At 41.7% G+C, this 12260-nt stretch overlaps 1 long non-coding RNA gene across 1 annotated transcript; it reads right to left on the bottom strand.

Annotated features, from left to right (window-relative positions):
* Positions 1-3845: 3845 nt before the first annotated feature.
* Positions 3846-11109, bottom strand: LOC134348984 (uncharacterized). The gene is made up of 3 exons (XR_010018549.1): positions 11045-11109; positions 5215-5309; positions 3846-4188 (listed from the first exon to the last, which is right to left on the bottom strand). It is a non-coding gene; the product is annotated as an uncharacterized LOC134348984 (long non-coding RNA).
* Between the last annotated feature and the right edge of the window lie 1151 nt (positions 11110-12260).

The following is a 12260-nucleotide window of genomic DNA, read 5'->3' on the forward strand; positions in this document are numbered from 1 at the left end:
ATCAGGAAGTTCACATTAAAGCAGCACTCCACAAGGCACCTACACTAATATTCCTTGAGGGCTTCCAAGCAACATATGAAGGCAAGCTAATATGCTTGTTGGTTTAGGCCTTGTGCAGGAAAACTCCTGTAAATGCCATTCTTCTGGGAGCTTGGACAAGATGGGAGAATGCGGTTGAGAGGAAAGTGACCTGGGCTGATCTTTGGAAAGCCGAACCACACCGCATCCAATTTCTCATCCAGGCAGTGTACGATGTGCTTCCAAGCCCATCAAACCTGCACACATGAGGCAAGGCAGAGTCATCTGCGTGCCCACTGTGCTCCAAGCGAGGAACCCTGGAGCACATCCTCAGCGGCTGTGCAACGGCACTTGGTGAGGGACAGTACAGGTGGGGGCATGATCAGGTCCTGAAGACCATCGCTGAAGCCGTCAGTGCAGGAGTTGAGTGGGCGAAGCGGTCCCGACCCTCCAAGCAGACCATTGCCTTTGTCAGAGCTGGGGAGCAGCCAATACCTGCCAAAAGAACATCTGCAGGCATTCTGACCTCTGCAAGGGACTGGCAGCTGTTGGTGGACCTCGAAGGGCAGCTGAAGTTCCCCAACCATATCACAGCCACCACCCTGCAACCAGACATTGTCCTAGTGTCTGAGTCTACTAAGCAAGTGGTGCTGCTGGAGCTGACAGTCCCATGGGAAGATAGATTGGAAGAGGCCTTTGAAAGGAACCTCTCCAAGTACGCAGGACTGGTCAGCAACTGTCAGCAGGCTGGATGGAGAGCGAGGTGTCTCCCAGTGGAGGTTGGTTGTAGGGGATTCGTAGCCCGTTCTTTAGTTAGAGCCTTCAGCATTTTGGGCATCGAGGGAGAGAGGAAGAGGAGAGCCATCCGCAGTACCACCGATGCGGCAGAGAGGGCCTCAAGATGGCTGTGGCTCAAAAGAGGGGAGCCATGGAGTCATAAGTAGCTAGCCATCTGGACAAAAACTGGGGTCTGATCAGCCCCGGCTGGGTCACCTGGAGGAGGTTGTATAATGTTGAAAGACCCGAAACACCCGATGATTCCAGGAATATCACTGAAGATGTGTCCAGAGGCATCAATAGATGTATGTACACAGCTGTATTGTCCCTCCATTGCTAACAATAATTGGGAGGCCAGGATGAGAGTTTAGGGATCAGGAAAGTAAAGGAAGAACATTAGATGGAGATGGCAGAGGAAAAGGTCATGAGCAGAGTGTAACGTGACACCAAAATCTATTTTTCAGTCTCTATTTCCTTCCCCCTTTGAACTCTTTCAGCCTAAAATGGATCATCAGAAGTTTAACCGCTGTTCAGCTGAAACAAACTTGTATCATATCTATCTTTGTCCATTTGTACAGTATGACTCATCTCTACTGCACCTTAGTCCCTCCAGTGTCAAGATTGTCAGATGTGGTTTTATCAATTCTAATCTGGATTATTTCATTATCCCATCTTTCACAATTACCATTTTATATGAAATCCTGCGCTGACTCTGTCCATTTACAGTACATCCAATGTTTCAAAGTCTTCATCTTCTTTGTCCCTATGCACCTCCACCCGCACAACAACAACATTGGCCTCTTTCTATTATAGGCTTTTGAAAGCACATCATGAATTTGCCTTTAAGTCACTCTGCCAGTATCTGATTCCATAAACTCTGAAAAATCTACATTAATGTAGAACAGCGGGATTGCTACTCTGTCAGATGTACTGGCTTTGGAACTCCATGTCAAAGATCAGCTCTCTTGGGTAAACGTAAAATATCTTATGCAACGTATGTAAAGAAGATTTTTAAACCCATTTTAATTGACAATTGTTCCCTTGCTATCTGTAGGAGCCTTGAGAGTACAAATTGGATATCAGGTTTCCTACATTTTGACAATGATTATGCTTCAAAATACTTCAAAATACTTCACAGGATATAAAGATCTTTGAAGCAAATGTTAAAAATATTGTAGAAATTTAAGTTTCTTTCTTTTCCTTCATCCTCTATTTAATGAAATAGCTACAGAGTTTTTTTGTCTAAGGACATTAGTAACTGCTTTACTGGCTGGCCCTTATTGTAATAAGTTACTTTAGATTTTGAAACAGTTAGGCCAATTGGGGGGTCTGGTGGAGGTTGATATTCTTGTTGGGTTTTTGTAAGCTTATTTGTGGGGGGAGAGGGGTATTCGATGGTTGATGTTCTTGTTACATTGTGTGCGGGGTGCGGGAGTTTTTGGGGATTAATGATGGTGGTGTTGTTCCTTTTTGTGCGGGTGGGGTGAGTTTGCTGTTTCTCTCTGAACTGACTTCCATGGCTTTTCTTTGTTTCATGGCTATCTGGAGAAGACAAATCTCAGAGTTGTAAACTGCACACATAGCTTGATAATAAATGAGCCTTTGAACCTTGAAGTGTGAATTGGTAGGACAGTATGAGTATCTAACCAGCTGAATTCGTTACTATAAACTGAAGACTCTGTCTACTGGTTACTTTAGCATGCAGCTTCTCCAAGCAATACAGGATGAGAGCTTGTGAGTATTAGAAGTTTATACTGTATATATGTACTGTACTGTATTTGAGCATCAGTCAGAGCTACTGACATTCTAACTGTGTTAGACGTGTGCATGAGCCGGACTGTATCAGGCATAATGTTTGCCGATGATGATTACCTCTGATGCCACATAGAGGTGTGGCTTCAGTGAACAATCACCAATGTGCCATTAAGGTTGGCTGAGGCTTTGTGGGAGCCAGAGCGCGGGCCAGTCTGATGCACAGGAGAGCTCACAGTGTGTAGAGAAATGCCGCCACTGCTGGATAGGTGCCAATTATCAGACATCTGAAAAGGCATTTCCAAGGCAACAGATTGGCTGCTGAGATTGAGATACCGGGCTCATTTCTGGGCTGGGTTTATGGTGATGCACCTCTGAATCGGAGGGACAGATTCTCATGGTGATACATGCTAGCAGCACATAATTCAGCAGGGGACCAAGTGCCAAGTTCATGCCAAAATCTGCAAATATTGACTTCTTCTTGGCACAAGAGCCTCGCCTGACACAATGACAGAGGAGCATAGTGCCGAATAAATAGTCCACAGTTGAAAACTTGAATGACATTCCTCCCTCTGAGCATGAACTCAGTAGGAAAGGAAAATACAATAGCAAATCTAGCTGAACGCAATCGCATTCATTTCCCTTACTAAACATAAACACAACCCAAAGCTAAAGGGGCTTCCCAAAGGCAGAGACTTTAAATACAAAAGTCAAAATGACCTGCTGATTCCATGCCCCTTACCAACAGGCTGCAAACGTATCAGACAGATTCCTACAAATATTAAGAAGCAACATCACTTTCATTGGTGCACTGTTTCCCCAAAATCTGAGGTAAAAGTTGGTGTAAAGCACTTCCCATCATATAAGGAATTCAAGCCACCAAGACCTCAGAGCTGGAGTTGATTAGATGACTTTACAGCCGTGAAGAAAGTCATGCAGCAGCTATATTGAAAAGCTGAGGCAGGAAGCAGTATTTTTATGGTATCTAGGAAGCTGCAGGTGGGATAAAGGAAAGTATATGCAGAGATGGAAATGTGGGACAGAGACCCCTGCAAGCAGCTCTTTCACCTCATGACCTCCATCACTTCTTTGTACAGTCTTCATTTGATATAAATCCTTCAACAACAAAAGAGAAGGTACACCTGGAAAGGCCTCCAGGAAAGATCAGAGTGAATATTAACAGGAGTCATATTATTTTACAAAGTCTGAAGCTGTCTGCAGTTCAGTCCTGAGAGAGAGTTTTATGGAGAGCATGAAATAAATGACAACAATTACCCTGGAATGTTGGGGGGCTGCATTGTTTAATGGTTCTGTGGGTATTACACAATGAATGCCTGAGAATTGTCTACTTCATGAAATAACCATTAATGAATGATCCAGTGGTGAGCACCAAGTTAATTATGAGTTTTTACTTGGAGTAGCTGTCTGCCTTTATGTCAGTGCCTAGGTCTTCAGATATTGAAGCACTTCACATTTTTCAGGGACAATTGCCTTTGAATGGAGAATGACAAAGCTCTGATCTTCTTTGGCCCTTACAACTCCCACTGTGTAATCCCTAGCAACACAGTCGCCAAGGTAACCCTGAGAGGGCGCGGCAAAGGGGGCAAGAGCATGAAATCTGATGTCATTCTTCACGGTCTTCTGAGGAGAAATAAAATAAATGAGTTCTGTGTTTAAAAGTATCGAGAAGTTTGCATCTTTTTTTCTTAATACCCATAATCTACATTCATCTATTTTGCCAATGTAAATTATTGCAACAAATATGAAAAGACAATATTACTCAGTTCTGAAGTGTTGTAAAGTCCCTCTTAACTGTGATTAAAGTATAATGAATGCAAAGATAACAACTGTGAAATTTTAGGTTGTACAAAGCACAATGTTTGAGAGACAGTTCTCCTGATGTACACTAGCTAGTGAGCAGCTTGTTACTTTCTGAAAAAATTTGCATTTCTCGGTAGGATATGATTTGAAACTGATCAAACTGCTGCTCTGAGGGATTACCTTTTGCTGAACTGTTGAGTTTATTGTTACCTTGCACGGCATTGCTAGCAGCTTGCTAACGTGATCTAAGAATCAAGATTGCTAAAATTAAGGTGTGCCGAGACCAGCAACGTCTTCCTGGACTTGTGGCTGTGGGAGCATTGTCCTGCCTTGTTCTGAAAATATCTGATGTCCTTACTATAACAGAAAAATCAGGGTGAAGGGTTTCTGCTTTGCATTCGTGTTTCTTTTTCTTAATATACTTCTCAAGCTCATATCGTGGCCTGGTCTGGCACCAGAAACAAGACAAGGAAACGTTTATGTTAACTTTCTCTTTTATTAATTATTTTATATTGTAAACCATACATGAAAAATCTAAGTAACATAAACACCGGCTAATGTTATTCTCAATACGTATATGAAATAGTTCAAAGAGTAAGTAATACTTGGGGGCATAAAATTAAATTAAGAAGCAGAGATTAAAATGCTGTTTAGATGTTAACTGTCTATAATTCCAGAAGAATAGAATGTAGAAAAGTAAAAATATTCTATCATTAACATTCAAGTGTAATCACATCTGACTGAATTGGATACATATCAGTTTTTTCTTAATTTTCAGTAAGATTACTCTTTTTATGGTAAAGACTTCAAACCAAATAAAAATTCAACATGAAACGAAAAGCAAACCTTTGAAATCTCCAGAAGTCACAGCGGCGGAAGTTTTATTTGCAAGGTGACTACGGATCGAATGATCAGCATAAATCTGGTTCAAGGTGTAACATCTAAAACAAATGCAAAGAAATACAGTTGCATTACTGAATAACAGATGCAACCAGGAGTAAACTAACAGGAAATGCACACTTTAAGATGCATTTCCATATATCAGCGTAATCAGCAATAAGATTTAAATTGATAAAAGAATGGAGAGCAAAATAAAGCATAAATTCATATCAATTACTTTGTGAACCTGAAAACAGCAGAGGTGCACGAAATGAATCCTGGCATGTTTTTAGTCAAGATCTACATATCTATACCTTTCTTTATAAATATTTACCAAAACACAAGGTTAAAAATGCCCTATAAACAATTTACGTTGGACAAACAACAGGAATTCTGCAGATGCTGGAAATTCAAGCAACACACATCAAAGTTGCTGGTGAACGCAGCAGGCCAAGCAGCATCTATAGGAAGAGGCGCAGTCGACGTTTCAGGCCGAGACCCTTCTCTTATTGCTGATTACGCTGATATATGGAAATGCATCTTAAAGTGTGCATTTCCTGTTAGTTTACTCCCGGTTGCATCTGTTATTCAGTAATGCAACTGTATTTCTTTGGCCTGAAACGTCGACTGCGCCTCTTCCTATAGATGCTGCTTGGCCTGCTGTGTTCACCAGCAACTTTGATGTGTGTTACGTTGGACAATTAGTTTTTAACCAGCTGTGGGTGGTTAGGTATGAAGTGGGATTTCTGAATGAGCAGCATTAGAGTGGCTACAAGATTTGTTTAACATGCGACATAATATGTAAATAATCTAATTTTCCTTTTATGTGTCAAGATAAATCTCCAAGTAGTGAAATTGAATTGTTGCTTCCAAATGCCAATTAATAACATTGCACATTTGTCCATTCTCGTGCTGTCATTTAACTTGATAACTCCTTTGTTCAGAAACAGGCTTATCTTTTCTTAAGCTTTCTTTCTTTTTTAAAAAATGTATTGTTCAGCACAGCTAGCTGATGCTGCTGCCCACATGTCAGGTCGTGCAGGCTCTTAACAGGCTTCTGTCGATGGTGTCATTTTTGATGATCCCTCTGACCTGCCCTGTGGCCAGTAAGCATCTCTATTTTGCATGACTTAGTTGTGCTTTGACACAAGGCTCTGCTTCAGTATTGCTGCAGTCTAGCCAGGTCTTAGGCCAGCAAACAAAGACTTATGCTGTGCCCATAGTCTTCATGCAAACTGAGCTTTCTCAGGGCACTTCCAATAGGAAAGCAAAATCTATGCACCCAGGCTTAGTATAAATGCACGTTCAGATTTAACTTCTGATTTTAAATCAAATATTACAAAAGGAAAGCAGCTGCAGATCCTGAGGCAATGGATTAAGGCACTTCTAAAATAGACTGAAGTCATTCAGCCCCAGTAGTACTGGCCTGGATATATTCGGCTATGTGTAGAAGAGTATGGATGAAATCAAGTTCAGTTTGCTATATACAGCAGAAGCACCTCAGCGTTAAATACATATAGTTTATCTTAGATATAGCTTCTCATATGTCATTCTCTGCCACTACAAAATCAAGATTTAAATGTTCTGTGAAGTCACTTATCAGCACATCATAAACACCCAGAAATACTTTTATTGTCCTGATGGGATTTGGCATTCTATTACAAGGGTCTTCTTTAACCAAGGTTTCTGCTGTGCTTCCTGGAACAAAATTTATTTTGTTGAAAGACTTCAACACTGCAAGAATTTATAGATAAAACTCAATAAGGAAAAATAAGAAGAACTCAGTAAAATAATAACTACACTCTGTGGCCACTTTATTAGGTATCACTTGTACCTACTACGCTGAGTGTGCATTTGTGGTGCTATCTGCTTCAAGATTTGACGTATTGCGTTTTCAGTGATGCTCCCCGGTACATCACTGTTGGAACACATGATTACTGTCACCTTCCTGGCAGCTTGAACCAGTCTGACCATTCTCCTCTGACCTAACTCATTAACAAGCCATTTTTACCCAAAGAACTGCTACTCACTGGATGTTTTTTCGGTTTTTGCACCATTCTCTGTAAAATCTAGAGATCGTTATGTGTAAAAAATCCCAGGAGATCAGCAGTATCTGAGATAATCAAACCACCCTGTCTGGCACCAACAATCATTCTACAGTCAAAGTCACTTAGATCACATTTCCTCCCCATTCTGATGTTTGGTCTGAGCAACAACTGAACCTCTTGACCATGTCTGCATGCCTTTATGCATTGAGTTGCTGCCGCACGATAGGCTGATGAGCAGCTGTATAAGTGTAGCTAATAAAACAGCCGTGGAGTGTACACGGCAGCATTGTATGGTGAAGTGAAAAGCAGACCACTTCGCAATTGAAGAAACAGAAGCAAGCTCTTGGGTTATGTTAGAATGACTCATCTGTGAGGTTGAAAACACCCTCCTTGTTATTGCACTCTAAATCCTTCTTATGACCTCCTTCCAATTTCCTATTACAGAAACAAGTAACAATTAAACTAATTGGCTCTCATTTGAATGATACATTGCAGAGATGTTCTGACTGTTCGACGTTGGAAGAGTGTTTTCTCTCTCTTCTGTTTCTTGTGGCAAGTACATAGAAGAATCCTGAATAGTATGGAACTGCTGCTGTTTGCAGTGACGTTTGGAGCAGAGAAGTAAAGCCCCCTGCCTGGATATACGTATGGATATCACAATGAGAATGTTGGGCAAAATCTAGCAACAAAGATGATGGATGGGACAGGTAGAAGGAGAGAAAGACGGCAGTGTTTAAGGCAGGGAACATAATTGTCCATGCTGGAATTGAAAGGAGGCATTACCTATTTCTTTCCTTTGATAGGAAGGATCTTATATTTGTCTTAAATTTTCTGCCTAAAAGGGAATTGTATTCTGTCAGATTAATTCAATCCCATCATCTGTAAGCATGTTTTTGTATTAAGGAGTTGTGCTGTCTGCAAGGCAGAGCAATGCACTTCTTGGGTGAAGAATAGTGAAAATGCCGAAATGGCTTGCAGCAGGTGTTTAGGGCTCTCCACTAAAACAACATCAGATAGACACTAGACCTTCACAGTGATTCATTTCCTTGGCCTTTAGCACTCCGAGAGTAACACTGAAAGTATGTTTCAGACTGTGCCGGTACCCACTGCCAGATCAAAGCATTCACTGCTAGAGGCAGTCTGAAAATGGCCGTATTATTACAGAGAATGATTATTGACAATAATCCATTAATGGCATCACAATGATTGTTGGTCCACATAAGCAGCCTTTGTATCACTGATACCATCAATACTGCTACAGCCAATATATCAACCTCCAGCATCGACGATGTGGAAGTGACAGACAGCACTCGCCACTCAGTAAATTTGACCCCCTGTCATTTGGGGAATATGTTCTTTCTTTTCAAATCTTTTTATTATTATTATCCAAAATTAACAAGAGTACATCGAACAACAGGAATTCTGCAGATGCTGGAAATTCAAGCAACACACATCAAAGTTGCTGGTGAATGCAGCAGGCCAGGCAGCATCCCTAGGAAGAGGTACAGTCGACGTTTCAGGCCGAGACCCTTCGTCAGGATTAACTGAAAGAAAAGTTAGTAAGAGATTTGAAAGTGGGAGGGGGAGGGGGAGATCCAAAATGATAGGAGAAAACAGGAGGGGGAGGGATGGAGCCAAGAGCTGGACAGGTGATTGGCAAAGGGGATATGAGAGGATCATGGGACAGTAGGCCCAGGGAGAAAGACGGCGGGGGGGGAACCCCAAGGATGGGCAAGGGGTATAGTCAGAGGGACAGAGGGAGAAAAAGGAGAGTGAGAGAAAGAATGTGTGTATAAAAATAAATAACAGATGGGGTACGAGGGGAAGGTGGGGCATTAGCGGAAGTTAGAGAAGTCAATGTTCATGCCATCAGGTTGGAGGCTACCCAGACGGAATATAAAGTGTTGTTCCTCCAACCTGAGTGTGGCTTCATCTTGACAGTAGAGGAGGCCGTGGATAGACATATCAGAATGGGAATGGGATGTGGAATTAAAATGTGTGGCCACTGGGAGATCCTGCTTTCTCTGGTGGACAGAGCGTAGGTGTTCAGCGAAACGGTCTCCCAGTCTGCGTCGGGTCTCGCCAATATATAGAAGGCCACATCGGGAGCACCAGACACAGTATATCACCCCAGCCGACTCACAGGTGAAGTGTCACCTCACCTGGAAGGACTGTCTGGGGCCCTGAATGATGGTAAGGGAGGAAGTGTAAGGGCATGTGTAGTACTTGTTCCGCTTACAAGGAGAGAGATCAGTGGGGAGGGATGGGGGGGACGAATGGACAAGGGAGTTGCCTAGGGAACAATCCCTACGGAAAGCAGAGGGGGGGGGAGGGAAAGATGTGCTTAGTGGTGGGATCCCGTTGGAGGTGGCGGACGTTACGGAGAATAATATGTTGGACCCAGAGGCTGGTGGGGTGATAGGTGAGGACCAGGGGAGCCCTATTCCTAGTGGGGTGGCGGGAGGTTGGAGTGAGAGCAGATGTGCGTGAAATGGGGGAAATGCGTTTGAGAGCAGAGTACATCGAAGTAAGCAACACTTACAATGTCTCAAGAAATAAAAACATTATTTTAAAGATTGAAAAAATTTGGTGATTAAAAAAAGAGGGGGGAAACCCTACTAAGCAAGAAAAGGTGAGGAAAAAAAACCCATTAGGTGTTCAACCCAGGAGACATGTGTCATACAAAAGGCTTCTAAAGATATACGTCAAACCGCCAGCAAAAAAAAAGTACCAAAAATTTACAATTAGATCGTGGAGGAAATCTATCAAGTAACTCAAACGATAATAACGAGCAAATGAACCCCATCTTTTCTCAAAATCAAACATCGGTTCAAAGGTTCAACTTCTAATTTCTCCAAACTAAGACATAACATCACTTGAGAGAACCGTTGTGACAAAGTTGGAGCCAATGTATCCTTCCACTTCAACAAAATGCTATCAATGTAACAAATGCAATAACATGTTGGTCAGACAAAGAGATGGGAATATGTTTACTATTAAGGGTTTGGTTTTCAGATCAGCTCATATATTTAATGTTACAAAATTAAAGGTTGCTAGACTTGGAACCAGCAATATAATTCCAGTTAAGGTTTGATAAAATAATAACATGTGGCACATGGGAATAAAGTTGGGGATCAAACTCAGGTTGTCAGTGAAAGAAGTCCCAGCAACATTAGGTTCATTTTATTAATCTGAATACTCCGAGAAATTCTAATGCACAAACTAGCGGTACAACATTATCCTGGCAGGGAAATTTCTGCTGTGATATAAAATTCATAAGTCCTCATATAAATTTAATCAGTGCCTGAGGACTGTGTCACTCCATGCCAGTGAAAATGTGCTCACACTGGATTTAGGCAACGGGATGGGTGTGGGGGAGAGGAACAGGCCATGAGGGTCATTTCAGCAACAGAAATGACTGAGAGGGGAGCAGTAAGCTTTGGAGAAAGACCACAGCTGGAAGTGGGGGCTCTCCAAGAAGAACTGTGGTCTAAAAGCAGAATCAGAGCCCTGCCAAGGATAACAACCATATTAAGAAGGTAGTGGAGGAGCACGGGGGAGAGGAGAGGAGAGATCTTGGTTTCAGAGTTTTTTTAGATGGAATGAAAATAGTTGGTGAGGTGGAGTTTTGATGTGTGCACTGGAGCCTGAATCTTGGGAAAGTGGTCAGTGGGGGTGATGGGGTGTCATCAAAACCCGGGCCTCAGTGATCTGGAGCATGAAAGTTCAAAAATTAGCATGGAACTAACCTTGTAAATGATCCAATCCAATTACTGGTATTGATATCTGGATGCCCAATAGAGCCTAAAATTGGCTGTTTCCAAGGTAGATTATTTGGATTTTCCCTGCAATGTTGTAAATGAACTTGCACTCTCAATTTTCTGTAATGATATGAAGTGACCAGGAAATAGTCATCATTGCCTTTCACACTGAATAAAGTCGGTTTTCAATTGTCAGCGCTAGGTTAAATACTGCAATGTAATCAAATTCTAGTACATTTCTAAGCAACCATAACTCTTCTACCACATCATGAATAAAGAACGTTAGATAAGCAGGAACTCACAAAACCTCGATTTCTTCACTGCCACAAATATGCAAAAAGGAAAAAAAAACTTGATAAGACATGGGAACTGAAAAATACATCACTGTGTGGATAGTACATTTTAAAATATTCTTGATCAAAGGTCATTCAGCTGAGTAATTTCCCTCAGCATTGAATGGCACAGTGGAATTGTTAACTGAGGTAGCCTGGCACTATTTGGCCTTTGGTAAGCTTTGACCAAAGCCTTTTCATCAGTTTTCATTTTTAGGAGAGATAAACCTTCTTTCCCCAGAAACAGCCAATGTCTGACGACTGGCAGAAAAACAAATTTCAAAGTTGAAAAATAAAATATCTTTCATTAACAAAGTTATTCATAATAAAAAAAATTACAGGACTAAACCATGCAATGGTTTTTCATTCTTTACATTCACAGAAAATGGTCTGTGTGGTGCTCTGTAACATAAAATATTGAGTTGTTTTTAAAACCTGAGAACTGAAATGAGGCCTAATGCAAGCAAATGGGTATAGCATAGATACAGGTCACAGTAAGCATGGACAACATGGGGTGAGCAAGCCCCCTCTCTGCGCAGTACGGCTCCACGATCAGCTAAGTTCCTGAGTGGAGGACAAGTGTTGTGGTAAGTGTGGCGGCGTGGGGGGTGGGGAACAATGGTGATAATATGCAAAAGGATGTACCATGAACACCATTCATTCTCACTCCTACTCCTCAAGAAGGCAAATTCCTTTCATGGTGACCACTAACGGGTAGAGAGAATATGAGAGTCATGGAGAAAGAGTATAGATAATAGGAGCATTTAATAATTAGCAACATTCAATTTGAACCCATTTCTATTGGATCCGGTATTTTATCTCAGAACACCCAGTTTTCAGTTGATAAGCAAGCAGCAACTGGCACCATCAGG

The sequence above is a fragment of the Mobula hypostoma genome, chromosome 7 (assembly GCF_963921235.1).
Source record: "Mobula hypostoma chromosome 7, sMobHyp1.1, whole genome shotgun sequence".
Taxonomy (NCBI): Eukaryota; Metazoa; Chordata; class Chondrichthyes; order Myliobatiformes; family Myliobatidae; genus Mobula; species Mobula hypostoma.